We start from the raw sequence: 17,887 nt of genomic DNA, 5'->3' as shown, positions 1-17,887 counted from the left end.
AAAGGACAGGGATTTCTTTATAGAAATAGGTTTTTCTGAACATTGTATGTCAGCAGTGTTATCACAAAAACACGATTTGAATCACAAAACCATTGCATATGCAAGTAAGGCATTTTCCCAAGTTGAAATGAAATTTAGTGAATGTGAAAAGGCCCTATTAACCACTGTGTGGGCGCTACAACATTTCCGCCCCATTGTTCAGGGAGAAAAGGTGATTATTGAAACAAATCATCAACCTTTGCAATTTTTAGAGAGTAAAAGAATTAGATCAGGCAATCTAGCGCAATCCAGAATCACTTCATGGACGCTGGCATTACAAGGTTTTCCCGTAGAAGTGAGATATGGACAAAATAAAAAGAGCCCAATTGCTCAAGGGTTAGCTGACTTACATGATTGTGCAGCTGAACAAATACCAAATGAAATGGAAGTGGAAACTAGTTTGCAGGAATTTGAACAATCATCACACAAAGCTTTTGATGAAAAAACATGCAAGGATTTGCCAACTGTATATGTGGATGGTTGTGCTTTTCACATTGAAAATGACAGTAATAAACAATTAGTGGCAGGAATAGGAAATGTCTGGTTGAAATGTGAAGGCGTTCCTAGTATAGGGATGAGGATTGGGGATAGGAGCAGTCAGGTGGCGGAATTGGCAGCCATCTATAAAGCAATTGCTACTGCAGTTGATAAAAAGTTCAGTGAAATTGTCCTGGTGACTGATTCTGACTATGCACGGAATAGCTTTGTGGAGTATTTGCCTGGTTGGAAAGCAAGAGGCATGGTTACATACAACAAAAAGCCACTTAAACATGGAAAAATGATACAAGCCATAGACAAATTGGTGTCAGAAAATAATTTAACAATATACTGGAGAAAAATTCGTGGGCATTTAAAAACACCAGGAGAGGATAAGGAGGGAAATGATAAGGCAGACCATCTGTCTAAGATTGGGGCTGTGATGGGAGAATTGCTACATATTGATTATTTAATGGGTGAAATACAAATTGATGCAGTGACACGTTCTAAAGCACCAAAGGAGGTAGATCAACCGGTGGTGCAGTGGAGTCATGACACGCCAGACCAAGATTTGATTGAGGCACAAAAGAATGATCAAATTTTGGGAATCTATTATAATCATTTGATAGATCCTGAACAAAATCCTTTAACAGAAAATGATTGTATGGGAAAAGAAGAGTTGAGGGTGTTATTAAAGAACAAAACACGAATCAGATTACAGGATGGACTCATGATTAGAGAGTCCATAACAGGACAAATACAGTGGGTAGTACCCCTTTCATTCAGAGGACTGATGCTACACCATGCACATGATACCATAACTGCAGGCCATAGAGGTTCACAAAAAACATTAGAAATACTAAAAGATTATGCTTACTGGCCACATATGTCCCAAGATGTGGAATTATATACTAGAGGATGTCTAGTATGCGCCCAATTTAAACCTGCTTCACCAATGCATAGAGCACCATTGATGAAAAGAGGCCTAACTCTCCCATGGTCAGATTTGCAAATAGACTATGTAGGTCCTTTAAAAAGGTCGAGCAGGGGACACCGTTATATTTTGAGTGTGGTATGTTTGATGTCGAAGTGGATTGAGTGCATTCCTGCAACAGATTGTAGTGCGCAAACAGCAGCCACATTGCTGGTGAACCATGTGTTTTCAAGGTTTGGGTTGCCACAAAGAATTGAGTCAGACAGAGGAAGTCATTTCACAAGTACTCTAATGAGTAAAGTATGGCAAATACTAGGTGTGAAAAGGAAACTACATATCGCATATCGGGCGGCGTCTTCAGGTACAGTTGAAAGAAGCAATAGGTCTGTTGTGGATATTTTAAAGAAATTTGTGGCAGAAGCAGGTTCCAGCTGGGATTTACGTTTACCATTGGTTTTGATGGCAATCAGGTCGACTCCTGCCAAAGCAACAGGTGTTAGCCCCCATGAGGTCTTAACAGGTAGGAAAATGGTGTTACCACAACACCTACTATACAGAACACATGAGCAAACCCTTGTGAGTGCATACACAGTTCATGAATATATTGATGAACTGAGGAGACATTTGCAACATGCATTTGCTTTTGTGCAGAGAAATCTGGAAAGAGCTGCTGATAGTGCAAAGTCATATTATGATAAAAAGACATCAGCAAAGGAATACAGTGTAGGGGATCAGGTGTACAAGTTTCATTTTGGAAAAAGTAAACAGAAAAATTCTAAATTTCTAGCAGCCTGGCAGGGGCCATTTCGGATTATAGATAAGGTCTCTCCTGTAGTGTATAAAATTTTGAAAAATGAAGGTGAAACTGCAATAGAGCAGTTTGTCCATGTAAATCAAATCAAACCATGCCATCCCAGACATGAGATCAGGCGGCTTGAGCATGTAGAAACAGATAAAATCCCTTGAACACAAAAAGAGAAAATAAATGGGTACAATCAGGAGGCAGTGACAAAGAAGTTAAAAAGTTGATTGTTATGAAGGCACATAAACACTGTAGTATATGTAAAATATAATATAAAATAAATATAAATAAATAAATAAATAAATAAATGCACATATAATGGAAGCTCATGGTTGGTGTGCAGAGAGAAAGTGTGTTAAATATTGAATATCTGCTTGTTTTCTTTTAACTTGTGTTTAATTTCAGAAAAAAAAAAAATGAAATATTTTTACCAAGCATGTTTTATTTTTGGCAAAAGGATGAAGTTAGTATTGTGCTATGTACTTAATCTGTTTATTTTCTATTTTGATTTAGACAATTAACATTATTTGGTCGGAGGTTCCGGGATCAGAGGCCACGGGAGACGATGGAGTCCTGGAGTCCCCTGGATGAAGACCAAAAGATGCCTGCCTCCAGGTGGAGGTGAAGACAAAATAACCGGAATGCCAAAAGAGATGACTACTGTGGATTCAAGATTGCCAAGATGAAAGAGTACTCGAATGAACCGAATAACATCGCTGGTCGGGACATACCAAAAGAGACAAAACAAAAGTTCCGGCATATGAAGTTCCACGTATTTATTATTTTAATTATTTATTTTAATTTGTTATATTAATTATTTGTTTTAGTTAGTTGTTTTATTTCGTTGTTTTTAATTGACTTGGAAAATTTAAACTTAAAGTAATGCCACTTCCACTGAGAAGGCAAATGTGGAACATTTTATGAACTGATGGACTCAGATGAAATGTTGATTGCAAATTTTCATTGATGCACATGAATATTCATTTTGTTGGATTGCTATATTGTAAAAAAAAAAAAAAGAACAAGTTGTTTTTAGGAATTGGCTTGGATTATAGCCAAGTTCTAAAAACAAAAGGAGGGTATATGTAAGGATATTTGGCATGTTACAGCACAGAGTACAGCACTACTGCACAGGTTGCAAACAGCACAGAGTACAGCACTACTGCACAGGTAGCAAACAGCACAGAGTACAACACTACTACACAGGTAGCAAACAGCATAGAGTACAGCACTACTGCACAAGTAGCACAATTTTTTTTTTGCAGCACCACCACAAGGGTGTGGTGCATTGCTATATGGGTTACCAGATTAACAAGGAAAGACAGACTATTCAGTCAAAAAAGATTTTAACATATAAAATGCAAATATATTTTTACAGTTAAAAGCACACGTGCTCATTTAAAAATGCACACTATTTTTCACCTGAAATGCCTATGGTGCGAGAGACACATTTGAAAATTAACAGCTAACCTATTAACCATTAACCTGACTAATAAAACCTTATTTAACATAACCCACTAATAAAATATGTTCTCCACTGCAGAATTAGGCATACTCTGAAAGCCATTTAAATGTGTGTGCAGATTTTTTTTTCTTCTCTTCTCTGCCTGTTTCTCCGTGTTTTTGTGCACAGTAACTGCAGGAAGAAGGAAGTCAGATTTGCAACAATTGCAAATGTATAAGCGAAGCTATTGTTGAGAGTAGGAGGATGAGAGATGATGGGTTTCATTGGGACACGTCATACAGAGGGCTGAGATGAAAGTTTGAGTGGGAAGTATCGGGGAAAAAGACAGGCAGACATTTTTCTGCACTACTGGGGAAAAGACCTGGCTGTGGGACTCCTGACTGAATGCAGATTCCTGCGTCCTGCTACAGTCCAGATTTGGCAGAGCTGGGAGGAAGACCTTTTCCTGGTTGGAGGCATTCCTATCTGCAAAAGCTAAGAATTCCAGGCAATGACCCCGGTTTGAAAAGGAAAGGCGTTCCTTTTTGCTGGAGTTAATCTTCAAGGGAACCACATTCCAAAGGAGAACAGCTGAAGAAAACTTTGAACAGATAAGGTAATTACATGAGCGTGGGAGCCGTGTGTGCACGAAAATATGCAGTCAGTGTAGGAAAGGGGATTCCTGTGCGTGTCTTAATCAAATACCAATGTTGCAATTTGAGTTCTGTTCTCCGCCACTCTCTTTACAGTGTGTCATAGACAATGCTTTTACTGTACCATTTTATTTATTTCTGTAAAGAATGAGATCGTGTTTAAATGCAACTTTTATAATACAGAAAAATATTTGAAAACAGACGGGTGGTGTATTTACTATTTACCATTACAATGCCGATGATGTGGGGAGATTTTTAAACAGTGCAATGGTCATTTTAAGACAGATGTGTGCATGTCAGAATCAGTATGAATAATTGTGAGTGACTGTAGCATAGCTCGTTGGAGGTACATGAGCCAACGGGAAGAGAGACTCTCTGAACATAGCTCCCTACCGTATATAAGGTAGTGGAAATTACCACAAGACTACCATATATAGCTCTCTGTCGTAAATAAGTCAGTGAGTTCGCCCATGGTGGCACACCAACACTATCACTGAAAATGTGGTATTCCTAAAATGTAGGTCTGAGGTCTCTCTAGTGATCACACGAAAAATCTAAGCAAAGATAAGGGATTCTGGACATTGGGGCCACCAATAAAACAAGGGAATTATGCTCACCAAAATACCACCAACCACGTATACCAAATATGCATGCCTGGGTGCTGAAATAATGCATGTTCACTGTATTATTGTCGTACATGGCCAAATCTGAATACAAGGAGTGATTGTTGCTAAGTTATATTTCGGCGGTAAGAAAATACCGTCAGGCCCCAAATCTCCACAAAATACCCTACAGACTCTAGTAGCTGGCCACAATTACCAAAGCATAATACAACCATGCACCCAAGAATCTTCCCAGTGGCCACACCCCTTGTGGCAGTCCAATAAGCCAGCTGCCACACACCCTATCCACTTCTGTACACATACTATTACACTACTTGCAGCCATTGTGCCGACTCTTGGGTGCATGGCCTCCAGCCATCCACCCAAGAGCCTAGGGCCTGGTCACAACCACTGCAGCATAAAACAACCTATACAAACATCCTCATATAATCTACATTCCACTCCCTTACCCTAATCAAGCCTGCCTGCAGTCACCAGATAAGCTGCTGACCTGAGGACCTAACCGGGAACTGCCGTGCTGTCCGCGGACACCTTAAACACAACATAGTCTTCTTGCACCTAAACAAATACATCATATGAACACTCTTTCACTCTGCACCCCCTCTACCCAACACCAGATGCCTTAAAACATGGCTTCCAGCTGTTTTCGCCACCATGCTATCCGCAGAATCTCTGCTACCTGCACAAATATTTCCCCTTATTATAGACTTACAATCTCTCACCTTCCTTATCAAGGGAAACACTCTATTAAGGATGGTTAATCCTCATAAATATGGTCTGGTAGTTTCAGTATGAGCCAAAAGTAAATGTACGCCTAATCCCCACTTGAATGCTGATAGTTGTATGAGGGGAATTCATTAATTCTACAACTCTGCAGCAATAATTTGTAGGAATCAATCATAAGGGTTACCTCTGTTTTTTGAGAAGTGTTGCATTTTCCCTGAAGATCCACTCTCAAACTTTTTCTAACAAGCAATCTCCTCCTCCAGGAGGCCTCACTGTAGTGACAGTTTAGGTTTTGCTAAAACGGTGTTGCTTAGTTCCTGCACAACCTGTATATTGTGGTTGGTGTTAATGGCCTCATCTTCCATGACTCACGAAACACCATTAAATCCTAAATCAACTACAGGACAGCGACATGGGGGGCATTCAGAATGAGAGGAGGAAACGTATTACTGCTTGGAGGTTCTTGAGCTGACAGCACTAAGGGTGTATCATTTGAGGAGCTCTAATGTCCTAGAGAAATGACACTTGTCTCGCCACTAAGCTGAAGCACTATGTCTATCATCAAGCGTGCTGATGTTGGACCACCCAGCCATGACATCCTCTGCATCCCCTCTTATGGGGTTGTGGATAATGATTTTAAGGTCTTCTCCCCTTGTCTAGAAACATACTCCTTCAATAATTGACCCTAGGGCAGACCATTTTTACAGCCTCGGTTGTGCTTAAAACTCACAGAGAAAAAGAATTAGAACAGAGAATCATGATCTCATACTCATCATCAACTCTCACTGCCTACTGCAGTCACATCAAAAGTAGTTATATCAGTAATGATCGAAGGCAAGGTGATGGAGGAATCACATTTGGGTATGTCAGGAAATACATCTGGAACCAGAACTCCAGACTTCAACCGCTGCTTACTAATCCTCCTCTGATGCAGCTCCCCAAGGTTTGATGCTGTGGTGCAGCTCTGCAAACTGGAGCTGGGTCCAGAGAGCACACCCCTTAGGGTGTACATTAAAGATGTGCACACTGATATGAAAGACCACTCTAGACTTCAGCTTGTTTCAGGCTGGTGCCAGGACTAACTGTTCAACTGTTTAGAATCTTCCTGCCTTCTCTGTTTTAGATCTGGTGGTTAGCTCCTCTGTTTCCTGAATCTGCTGACCATTTTGGGACCATGCCTTCTCAGTTTACACAGAGACACTCGGAGCAGCTCACCCTGGATCCTTACCTTTGCATAATGTTTGCCCGACCCCAGCTCCATCTCTATGCACAGCCACCTCTGACTAGCCCATCACTGTGGCATGGCAGATGGCTTTCAGGGGTCGAACGTTGAAGTATGGGAACCAGTGAAGAAGATGTAGCCAAAATGTAAATGGTGAGGGACGAATGCATGGATGGAGGTTTTGAAATCGAAGCAGGTAAACTGCCTTGATCTTCAAGGCAGTGTGAGCAGGTATTAGGCTGCCTGTGTTTTCATGGTGCTGTGGATACTGAAGACAATATTGCAGTCAATGGCGGACCTGGAGGTCTTTATATATGGTGTGAATTGTGGTGAGAATCCATCAGGCTTCGTTTCTGTGTGTCATGCTTGCACTTGCGTGTGCTTAGAGGAGTTTATAGGAGGATACATCCAGTGTTTGTCGGGTCCATTTTAATGCAAGCACTTGACAACACGGTTTTGGTGAAGGATAGGCAGGTGTTCAGTCCGTAGATGCTGGTCATAGATTTGATCTTAAGTAGATTTGTCTGTCATCTGTGCATTGACATATCTTGAAAGTAACGGTGGTGCAGAGTTTTCTCACTTGGTTCCATGTAGAGTTTGAAGTCAGCTGGGAAAAATGTGAAATCTTAATTACCATAGATGGGGTGGGAACAGTTTTTTCCCATCTGTGCACATGCTGGTGTGATAAGAAGTGAACCACTGCAAGAATTACTTATTGCACACCCATGTGTGTGGCAATAACGGTAGGAAGGGCATATTGTTGGTTGTGTTGTAGATTATGTAGTGGTCAGACAAGACCAGCATTCTTGTCCATGATGTCAATGACGTCATTAGTGGCCTGGATGGTTGCTAGGTCGGGCTTGTACTTTGAGTGCAGGTCAGACAGATTGTCTCATAGGATCTCATTCTGGGAGATTTTCTTATATAATTGGAGAATGATGGTGGTCACACTGATCTTGCCAATTATGGATACATGGTGATGAGACAGTAGTTGCCTGTGCTGAGAGTTGATTTTTCAACAGGTCTTGTCTGCATTACCTAATGGAGATCAGGAGGATGCCATCTTCATTTAAAGAGGTTCCAGTGCTGCAACGGGAAGTGACATGTCTCCTGAAATATACTTTTCAACTTGTTCCATTTGAGGACAAAACACAGTGAAAAGTGAATATGTTGGTGTTGTTAACACAGTTGGCAATGTTTCAGATGATTTTGCCATTTTGTCCACAAAGAACTTGTTGATGTATTTTCCCTTCTCTGTTGACGGGGAAATTGATGGTTTAGACAGAAGGCTGATGTAATGTTTTATGACTTTGAGAGGTGCATTTCTTCTTTGCTGTCTCAGTTATAGTTAGTGAGTAGCACAGTACTTTCTTTCCAATGCAATTATCAGGTTCTTGTGAGCTTTGTGAAGTAATGATGCTTCCCTGTGTTTGTGAATCACAGAGATTTTATTCTTGTTCGTGGATGATGTGGTTGCTTTTTGGCGAGTACTTCCATGTACCAAGTCATGGATGGTTTTGATCTGTTGAGTCATGATGTCAACATTCTGTCGGTGTTGGATGTGCCCATGAGGGTGTGGTTGAGTGCATCAAGGAGAGTGTTGATGTCTGTTGAAGGATTCCAGGTGGATGAGTTTTTCTTCCTGTGGTTTCATAGGCATGTTTCTGAACTAACAGTGTGGTGTCCTTGACAAGGCTTGCAGAATTCAGTTATATCTACATCTTTTCTGTTGCCTGTGCACCTAGGGCTGAGGCATCAGAAATGATATGTTTCATAGCCAAATTAATTCCCTGTGTTCCTTAATGTGATTACCACCTACTGGCCCCATATGTGCAGTTACCAAAGTAACCCATGACTTTCCATAGAACTTTACATGTGCATACACTATTGAGCTTAAAATAATTAGATTACTCTAATACGTTGATGCATCCATGCACAAGTGTAATCGATGCCCTAAAAGGTAAGCATAAGATTGTTTACAGAGGTAGCATGAGGTCCATGACACACTGATGACACAGCAGAAAATAAATAAGCTTAGAGCGCTATAAACAGACTAATATCGCTCGAGGACCCCGTGTGCTAATTCAAATCCTGCAGAAAAGAACTACGCTAGACACTGTAATTAAAAAGGTTGTCTGAGGGAGTGTCCTAATGACAGCAGGATCCAAAAGGATATTCGTAAACTTTATAGAATCCTTCACGAACAGTCTAAACTCAGACATTTTTTGTCAATATCTAGAAAATCAGGAAACATAGGATATTGCATAAATAGACCTTCTTTTTCTCACCCTTTACACCCACGTGTGGCAGGAAACTTTCTACTCCACCTGTAAAGATCTAGAATCACAGCAATTCAATCCAGAATGAGCATTGGCACAGCAGGCAACACCTGACTACATAATAACATCACAATCAACATCTACCACAACTTTACAATCATGAACCTAGCAAAATGCACAAACCTGAGAGTAAGCTAAAACAGTTTCAGTAACCTCAAAAAACATTCAAAGAATATTTGGTCACAGGGTTTACCTCTACAGCCATCTCCCTCCCCCACATCCTCACAGCACTTAAACCACCACCTATGACTCACATGCTTGAGCCCACTCGGTCATGTATCTATATGCCTGTTATCTGTCAAGCCCCAGTCAGAAGGACTTCATTCATTGGCTACAATGACCAAAGCTTTTCCGTTGTGTTTCCATTCTAAGACAAACCCTTTCAAGGATAAAAGCAGCAATCACTGCCCTCATCTTCCAAGAGTATATCTTCATACGAAGACACAGACACAACTTTAAGAAAGCAATCCATACCTATGGTCTACACTATTCAACCTATCAAGAATAATCAAATCACCAGATACAACCACCCACCTACTAAATGTTACAGTAATCAATACCCACCCATCCAAGAAGCATGTCATTGCAGCAATGGAAGAATCTTCGATAATGCCTACAACATAATAGGTCTTAGGGAAACATACTTTGCGGTAATATAGGTTAAACATATACTCGTGGACTATTAAGAACACACTTGATGTGTAGGCTTAGCACTAGTTCACTATGAAGACCTGACTTGCATAGACTCATCATAGTTCAACTTCGATTACATTGTTGTACGTTGAATAATGTATTCAATCTTATTAATCGTCATGCTGACAGTATACCATCCAGCTGAGTACAATCATACATTCTGTGATGAAATTCTCTGAACGGTACTTCACCATTCACCCAGGTCCCCCAATTCAATACTTAATTCCTGAAGACTTTTTGAAAGTGTTTTCAAGAAGAACTTGACATAGGTTTGGAGGCTTGGCTGGGTTAAGAAATTCCCCACCATGAAATGATCTAGAGGAGAAGTCAGAAACCACAGCAAATGGAGATTAGGAGGTGAGTTATAGAGGAACTACTGGCTGGAGTGGGAGGGTCCGGACCACAGGATTCTGAGCAGCTGATGAATATCACGAGAGGGTGAGAGAGAGCGGGGACCACTGAAATCAGGAAGGAGGGCCGCAGAGAAATGCAGGCGAGTACAGGGTAGGAGAGGCATAGAAAGTCTGGCAAACAGAATGCAGCAAAAAAAAATCGAGACTGTGAGCAGGAGTGAGCAAAGATGAGGTGAGGAAATCTGGGCCATCCATAACCAGAGAAGCGTGTTGCAAAGGTGCTGCACTCTGCTCTACCAGCCATTTGAGGCACATTCCTGCCCACTGAGAAGGTCCAGTTGAAGCATATTCTCCCATCTTCAGCACGACGAACAGAGTGGGAGGCAGAAAGGTGATTTGCCCCCCAGGGCTGGTTCTGGGCAAACATTGCTGTGCAATGGGAGGAGAGCAGTTATGAATGCCCCGGCACAGTGTTCATCTTCTGCCAATTCAGGAGGCCACGCTTTACCTTAACACAAAGAAGCACGGCAATGTGAAACTGAGCTTACGCTCTTTACATTGAATCAAGCTGAAAGCCTTGTACTTCAAGCATTGCTAAACTGACAGAAGCGGTCCTGGGTACCTTAGGTACTTCATTATAACGGAGTCAGAAACCTCAGATTCTCGTTTGCCCTATCATTCTGCTACCACCCGCCGAACAAATGGAAGCAATAGGAGGGCGCATCCACACAGTCCACGGCCAGAATCTTTTAAATTATTTAATGTTGAGTCTCCTGCAAAGGTGACCATATCTAGGCTTCACGAAGCAGAGTACTTCAAAATGATACTCAAAAGACACACGTTTTCTGCAATAAAGGTCACATATTGAACAAGCATATGACCATACCAGCTTTCTAGCAGTTTTTGCAGGGCAGTGGTAGGAGTCATTAACAAACAAGCATTGCCAATACCAACAGGTTGGGTCTTTGTGCAAGCATGGGAAAGGCACTTGTCAGGCATTTGATGGTAGTAGGTGCAAAATGGTAGCAGGTGCAAAATGGTGCGAGTACCTCAGTATCTAATAGCAGTGCCCGGTAAATGAGTAATACTTATATATATGCCAAAACTGTTTTTAAGTGGCAGAAGGCAGACTTGGTTAAGACATTTTCATTACACCAGTAGCGGGTTTACAATTCCAATAAGTCATTAACTCTCATAAGACTGTTTTGAAATAACAATGGCAGGCACTTCATGTGCAACGTTGATTTTATTGTTTAAAGCGCAGACCTAGCTCAACAACAGTGGGACACTGTGCAGATTGTGGGTCGCTGGAATTTTGACTTGCATCTTTTAAGAGTTGTGCAGTACTGTGAGGTCTGTGTACCGGTATGTGCGTACATTGTAATTAGTCCTTGGCCTGGTGTTGTTGAAAGAGACATGTTTTAACAGATTTGAAAATCATAAAATTGTGGGGGTATTCCGAGCCGACACCGGGATCGAGTTCCAATGGGTGGGTGCAAAAAAGGTTTGATGGTTCAGCTTGAATAAAGGGCGGTCAAAGACTTCCCATAAGGCAGTCTTTTGGGCAGGAAGAGGCTGGAACTTGGGGGGGAATAGTCATTGGGATTAACATGACCTTGGGCAGTCAATGTGTGGGCAAATAACCGATCAACACCTACAAGCTTTGTGTCTCTCCTCATTTGCCATTTCTCCCTAGAGTAGCCCAAACTAAAAAATAAGTTGTTCTGTTCAGCAACAGGGCAAGCATCCCTCGCACACTTAACATTGGCATAAGAAGTGAAAGCTTCACTCATACACACAGAACAGCACAGCTGAGGCAACACCAGCAGTGCACGTTTCACTCACGCACAGCGCAGGCTCAGCACATCCAGTGCCCTGGTTTCACTTTCGGGTGATGGTGGGGATGCAGGGCCCTGCTTTGAAGGGGTGTGGGGGGGAGGCGCCGCCCCAGTTCAGTCTACCTGGAGGAGCGCCTGAGGTGAGGGGCTCTTTCCCCCATTTAGCTGAATTGGTGGGCTGTAGAGGCTGAGCATATGATGCAGACATGAGAATGACATTGAGAATGGACTTCTTGTTCCCATAGTAACCAATAAAGCCAGGTAACAGACACAACACACGACCGACGCGAGGAGACAGAGCCATCACTTTTGAGGCAATTAAACCATAACGCGACGAACAAGGCGGACGAATGGGGAACTCAACAGCTGGATATTTAGTTATTGCCACTAGAAGATTCTCACACGGATGCGCACTTACACGGGGGCACGTATTTGATCATATGAGCGTGTTGTCAAGGAAACGTTTAAGTACAGACACGCCGATTTCTTAGTCGATGTGCCTGAATCACATTAATCTAAACCTGCCCTACTAATTAAAGTGAGCAATTTGTCGTATGTACCACACAATATGCACTTAGATCGCAGATAAGGGACCGTGAGGCAGGGGTGTTGCTAGGTCTGGAAAAGACCTGGGGCTATGCTGATGCCAGAACTGTCGGGAATGGAGGCTAGCTGGCCTTTTGGTTGTAGCTCCTGAGATTCTATCCGGGGCTACAACCAAAAGACCAGGGGCTATAGCCCTCTTAGCCCCCCCCCCCCCCCCCACCCCCAGCAACGCCTCTACCGTGAGGGATCGCTGTGTGTTGCACCAGTATTCACATTATTTCGGTTTACTCAAAGAAAGCGAGTAACTAATCTATATATGTACTACCTAATACATATTGAGCCTGTGGATACGGGCTACATGGGAGCGCTGGTTGTTGTGCCCGCGCATACAACAATTGCGTTTTATAGACTAACAAAGCAAATGTATGAATCAAGCCATACATGTTTAGTTGAATGTTTATAGGACAATGTATTTTTAGGAGGGATTGAACCCAAACACGTTTTGAGCAAGACTTTGAACAAAAGCTAACCATCGTCCTGGTAAGAAAATCATACATTCATTTTAATACACTAGAGGTTATCACCACGTTTTCTGTAAGATTTGGAAATTACGGTACCAGATAGTTCAACTTTGGAAATTCTGCACTTGGTCTTATGTGTTATTATGGAAAGCAATTCTATAAAACTTGTAAATTCAGAATAGTGACATCCGTGACTATTCAGTGTTATTGAAGGCAGATGAAAGAAACCTTGTAATGTTGACTGTTTTGTTTTTGCTTAATACACCAGCTTTCACTGATCTTAATTTTGCTTTGTTTTGTGTTTCTGCAAACTCCTACCTTCCCTACCTGACCCCCCTCCTTAATGTCTGTCAGCATTCACATTTTTTCCATTTATTTCAAAACCTTTTTTTGTTCCATGATTATGGACTGTTATTGTTTGATTGAATATGTGAATTAGATTAAATTCTAACTTGCCCTGATTTGAAAAAGGCACATGTTAGTGCCGAAACACGTGTACAAAATTAAGTTGTGTGGCACGTTTTTCTTTGGTGAGGGAAACTCTTCATACGTTTAATTTTAGGTGGCATGTTACCCTGCTGTGTCAATGGTAGGATGAGCTTACACATTTAGTGCGCCCCATAAATAGTATCATATCAGTCATGCACAGAACCGAGGACAAAAAGGCCTACTCAGCAAGTTGAGGACACATCCGCATGAGGTGGGATTGAGCCCATAACTTACCACTAACCTGCATTATGCTTCTATTCATGCAAGTGAGCAAGGCCTGGATTTGAGAAAGGCAAGTCAATTTTTGCCGAAACACGTGTCATCCACTAAAGGCTACAGTAATTTGCAAATAAAGCAATTCCAAATATTCCTCAAGATTTCTCTCTTCTGTTGAGAATCCTCGGTTCTGTGCATGACTGATATGATACTATATATGGGGTGCACTAAATGTGCAAGCTAACCCTACCATTGAAATTCTGAACAAGGGAGTTGAGAGCCTCTGTCTCCGTAGACGCTTACATTGGTGCGACCAAAAGCTAATACGTGGCTCCTACAATCAAGATCTGTCAATTTCTTAGCAATACACACACACAAAAAGGTCGCAAGGTATTACCGCAGAATGTGTCAACCAAAAAGTCCCTCACCATTAGTCATTTTCCCTGCAGTGTTCTTTTAATTCTAGGTGGCATTTAACCTGATGTGTTCTCTTAAATTTAAGTGCATTTTCACTGCTATGCTCTTTTAATTCTAGGGGGCATTTTACCCTGTTGAGTTCTCTTAAATTTAGGTGCATTCTCCCTGCTGTGTCTTATGAAACCTAGTTGCATTTGCCCGGCTGTGCTCTTGGAATCTAGCTACATCCCCCCCGCTCCGACGTTATCCCATTTGCGTCCTCCGACCTGCATTTGCTCTGAATTGGGGTACATCTGACCCACAAGATAGACAGCATACCTCACACTGCCCAAATCAGAGCTGCACGAAGGTGATCCAGAAAGCCTAATAATGCCCATCCAACCAAACCCCAACCCTCTGCCTTGCCAAGCCCAACCCCATCCATAAATGCATCTCTTCCATCCCCTCCAACACTTATATGCTCCACCTCCCCCATGTCCAACTGCCCCCTTTCGCCTCCCATTCAACCTCAACGCAGCTCTTGCTCCTCCCAAGCCAGAGCTGCACGCTGGTGAGCTAGAATTGAAAAGATCGCCCCTGTAGACTCTCCCTCATCTCACCTACCCATCCAATCCAAACCATCCACTCCCACCTCTGCTACCCAATTGCCTCTGCTCCCTTATCCCACTGAAGAGAGGGTTCCTGGAATGACCCTCGTGTCCCCTATTTGCATGACTGCCCGAAGGACGAGAAATGCCAGTTGCCAGTCACTGGTTGGCCAACCCCCAGGTGGACCGGTGCATTCCACATATGCCAGAAGATACTCTCTTAGACAACCGTTCAAACCCTATCCAGCTGATATCTTTGCGCATACAGGTGCCACATCACTGGACCAGATTGACTAATGATAAATATGCAACCGTGCTCCCGTCATTAGTGACACCATGCATACTAACGTTAGTCACAAAGTAAACTTGCATCCCTGCACGAAGTTACACAACCACACACATGCACACACAAAGAACATGCATACGCAGTTCAGTAGATAAAGGACAGATACATGTACATACGGTCAAGATGGCTTTTTTCTTTTCACTAGCCAAATGCAGAAACGCAAGAAAGCAAAATGTCACACAGAGCACGCTTGCAACCGCTTCACTTCAACTAACCATATGGAACTTCAGGGACATATAAGGAACCTGCAAGAGCCGAATACTACTAACCCCTAAGGAGAATACTACAACATATATGTAGGAAAACCATAGAATGAGTGCAGTGAATTCACATGAAACCACAGGCCTCAGAATAAGGAATGAAGGGATTGATTCTGCAGCACAAAGCAGAGGACCAGTGCTCGCAGGCAAGGACAAGGGCGGATGGGACATTCATGGCTCCTGGGTCAGGGAGCCACCTGCTAAATAACAGAATAGATCCTCACTAATTGCAGACCCAAAAGCTCAGTTTTGTGGTTCTCACCCATGTGACTCAGCCAAGCTGAACAATATCGATTTACCCGTGCTGGGATTACTGGGGTTGCTTGGTTTTCTGTGCAGAGGGGACCTGGCCTAGCAGTTCGGGCTGGGCTGCTACCTTCGGTGGCGGCAGCTGCTGACTGATTTGCACATGTCTGGTCCCCTTTTGCAATGGCGCGGACGGGCTAAAAAACGGTGGTGTGGAAGGTTGCCCAGAGCAATTGCCACTGGTTTAGATTCATTCGAAACCTTCCACCCATCACTTTTGTGGTCAGTTTGTTTCTCCTTGTGAGAGAGGGTATGCCCAGACGTAGGTCCCTTGCTCGCTGCGCCACAGGGAACCAGGCTGCACCTCACTGAGGAGGTCCAACAAGGCCGAAACATGTCTGGGGTTGCTTGGTTTTCTGTGCAGAGGGGACCTGGCCTAGCAGTTCGGGCTGGGCTGCTACCTTCGGTGGCGGCAGCTGCTGACTGATTTGCACATGTCTGGTCCCCGTTTGCAATGTCGCAGACAGGCTAAAAAACGGTGGTGTGGAAGGTTGCCCAGAGCAATTGCCAGTGGTTTAGATTCATTCGAAACCTTCTACCCATCACTTTTGTGGTCAGTTTGTTTCTCCTTGTGAGAGAGGGTATGCCCAGACGTGGGTCCCTTGCTCGCTGCGCCACAGGGAACCAGGCTGCACCTCACTGAGGAGGTCCAACAAGGCCGAAACATGTCTGGGGTTGCTTGGTTTTCTGTGCAGAGGGGACCTGGCCTAGCAGTTTGGGCTGTGCTGCTACCTTCGGTGGCGGCAGCTGCTGACTGATTTGCACATGTCTGGTCCCCTTTTGCAATGGCGCAGACTGGCTAAAAAACGGTGGTGTGGAAGGTTGCCCAGAGCAATTGCCAGTGGTTTAGATTCATTGAAAACATTCCACCCATCACTTTTGTGGTCAGTTTGTTTCTCCTTGTGAGAGAGGGTATGCACAGACGTGGGTCCCTTGCTCGCTGCGCCACAGGGAACAAGGCTGCACCTCACTGAGGAGGTCAAACAAGGCCGAAACATGTCTGGGGTTGCTTGGTTTTCTGTGCAGAGGGGACCTGGCCTAGCAGTTCGGGCTGGGCTGCTACCTTCGGTGGCGGCAGCTGCTGACTGATTTGCACATGTCTGGTCCCCTTTTGCAATGGCTCAACGGGCTAAAAAACGGTGGTGTGGAAGGTTGCCCAGAGCAATTGCCAGTGGTTTAGATTCATTCGAAACCTTCCACCCATCACTTTTGTGGTCAGTTTGTTTCTCCTTGTGAGAGAGGGTATGCCCAGACGTGGGTCCCTTGCTCGCTGCGCCACAGGGAACCAGGCTGCACCTCACTGAGGAGGTCCAACAAGGCCGAAACATGTCTGGGGTTGCTTGGTTTTCTGTGCAGAGGGGACCTGGCCTAGCAGTTCGGGCTGGGCTGCTACCTTCGGTGGTGGCAGCTGCTGACTGATTTGCACATGTCTGGTCCCCTTTTGCAATGGCGCAGACGGGCTAAAAAACAGTGGTGTGGAAGGTTGCCCAGAGCAATTGCCAGTGGTTTAGATTAATTCGAAACCTTCCACCCATCACTTTTGTGGTCAGTTTGTTTCTCCTTGTGAGAGAGGGTATGCCCAGACGTGGGTCCCTTGCTCGCTGCGCCACAGGGAACCAGGCTGCACCTCACTGAGGAGGTCCAACAAGGCCGAAACATGTCTGGGGTTGCTTGGTTTTCTGTGCAGAGGGGACGTGGCCTAGCAGTTCGGGCTGGGCTGCTACCTTCGGTGGCGGCAGCTGCTGACTGATTTGCACATGTCTGGTCCCCTTTTGCAATGGCGCAGATGGGCTAAAAAATGGTGGTGTGGAAGGTTGCCCAGAGCAATTGCCAGTGGTTTAGGTTCATTCGAAACCTTCCACCCATCACTTTTGTGGTTGGGAAGAGAAGCGGTTCCCAGTGAAGGCGGACAGAATTGTTACATGTGTTGCCACAGAGTCTTTCACATTACCTTGAAAAGGTACACTGAGCGCTGTGAACAGAGCAGGCTCCCAGGCCTGGGGGGACCCGCTCTGGCCAATCAGGGAGCACAAATCCTGGGGTGGTGTGTAACAGG

Source organism: Ambystoma mexicanum, chromosome 3p (assembly GCF_040938575.1).
Source record: "Ambystoma mexicanum isolate Mex_15411 chromosome 3p, UKY_AmexF1_1, whole genome shotgun sequence".
Lineage (NCBI taxonomy): Eukaryota > Metazoa > Chordata > Amphibia > Caudata > Ambystomatidae > Ambystoma > Ambystoma mexicanum.
The sequence above is the reverse complement of the archived record's forward strand: the minus strand, read 5'-3'. Positions refer to the sequence as shown.